Source organism: Bombus impatiens, unplaced genomic scaffold (genome assembly GCF_000188095.3).
Source record: "Bombus impatiens unplaced genomic scaffold, BIMP_2.2 scf_0318, whole genome shotgun sequence".
In the NCBI taxonomy this organism is placed as follows: Eukaryota; Metazoa; Arthropoda; class Insecta; order Hymenoptera; family Apidae; genus Bombus; species Bombus impatiens.
The window spans coordinates 630,322-632,246 of record NT_176737.1 but is presented as its reverse complement, the minus strand read 5'-3'; the positions used below and the strand labels follow the sequence as shown (position 1 = coordinate 632,246).

General features: G+C 38.2%; 1 long non-coding RNA gene across 1 annotated transcript in view; it reads right to left on the bottom strand.

Moving 5' to 3' along the window:
- Positions 1–852: 852 nt before the first annotated feature.
- Positions 853–1,925, bottom strand: part of LOC117151616 — a 46,576-nt gene continuing 45,503 nt past the window's right edge. Inside the window, exon 2 of the long non-coding RNA XR_004461653.1 lies at positions 853–1,351. This is a non-coding gene — a long non-coding RNA (uncharacterized LOC117151616). The remainder of the gene's footprint in view (positions 1,352–1,925) is intronic.

Here is a 1,925-nt window from a genome sequence, read left to right as displayed (position 1 = left end):
ATTTGCTGCTTGCCTATACTCACCGATCGGGATTAGACGTCACGAAGTGGCAGGGATATGTCGTCGGAATTTCGGGGAAAATTGTTTGGGGGTGACTAACGTGGACAAGGGTAGACACCAGGGAAAATAAAATTGTGAACCAATGGAATTTCGACCAGAGACCTCCTTCATTTTACGTTGCTGCGTTCAGATCGTAAGATGGTTAATCGAGGCTTGGGCAATACATATTTACATGTTTCAATGGATTAATATGTTGTGTCAAAGATATTTCATTTTGTAATTGTCTCGAATGTATTTCGACATGTTAAGGATTGTAATTATCGCTCTGCTTTGTTTTTGTAATTGGAAATTTGAAATGCTGAACGATGCAAATCCCACAAGTGATGTTTTCTAAATCAGGAAACGTATTTATGTTAATTCTAGGGCTTGTATCGCTTGAATGCTATTGACTATCACATTTATGAACTTAAGACAAAATAAATGGTAAATATCTATCAGTTATTAGTTAGTAGCAATTTTTAATTACACGTTTCGAGATTTATCTATGCACGATCCGACTAATTTCCAAAACTAATTTGACCAGAAGCTTTTCGTTAATACTACTATTAACTAGTTAATTCTAGAAATACCCAAACGTATTTATCTAGTTTTAATTAACAACACACAATTAATTTTGTAATTAACTAGAGTAAACTAGTTCCTATAGACGAAAAGCATTTGCAACTACTATTGACAGAATTCGGCTTTTACCCATAACACATGTACCAAATTACCTTTATCTCACCTAAAAATACTATTCCTAGAAATATAACAAATATTCTAAAAATAATACTGAATAGTAGTAAGGAAAAATTTACAGGTTGCCTGTAAAAAATTTCCAACATTAATCTTTTACATACAGACACATATATTTCTCTTCTATTCATAATGCATACATTTCCATAATATATCTTTCTCTCAGAAGACAAATTGATGAACTCCATTTTTTATCAAGTTCTTAATTTTATTACGTATGTAATCGATCAATAATTAATCGCTAATAATTAATTCGAAATTAAATTCTAAGATAAATTCTAAAATAAACGTAGAAGATAGTATTTGTAATGTGGTCAGTTTTCTGAACTTTTCACAGCAGATCAATTAAGCTTCTCAACGGCTTATACGATATATAGCGGCTATAACGAGAAATAAGTTAATTACTAATTTTGTAACGCCTTTGGTAACGCAAAATTATTATTCTTTGCGCAATCACCGACAGAGCTCGATCATCGCCATTGCATTCTTCTTCCAAATAATTTCACTCGATCTCCAGCCAGCTTCGCCCACGATCGAATCAACGTTACCGGTGAACCTGTAAAAATAAAACCAAGGCTATCAGCGATGTGAGTATAGGAGATATTTCTTTTTTAAAGTTTCGTGATACGATCACGTGCCACGACGCGTATCGCGACGACGCGACTCTGGAAGCGGAAGAAGTTGCCGCCTTCTCCCATTCGGCGCGAGTCAGCCGAATAACTCAACACGCGTGGCCCGTGTTCGCTTCGAGCGTAAACTGACGATGCATCCAGTGTATTTGCGAGTTTCGTCGGACAAGCTGCGTAGAGCGTCAGAGAGAGGAGCGGAATATCTAGATGCCTAGATTAATTAACAACTTCGTAGACCGTCCCTTCTCGTGGACCCCTTTCCGTAATTCCGTGAAAATTTTTGCCCCGACCCCGCCCTCTCCCTCTTGGTAGCCGACTGTGCTGGCCGGCCGCAATAAAATCCACGTTGAGCCAGGTTCCAGACTCGTGTGAAATATCGCCGCGAATTATCATACCATCTGAAATTAAAGGGCTGAAATTTCGGGCTGGTACCGCGCCGGCGGTGGTGCCCACTGGAAAATAATTTTGATGCTCGCTCTCTACTTGTACGCACGCTTTGCC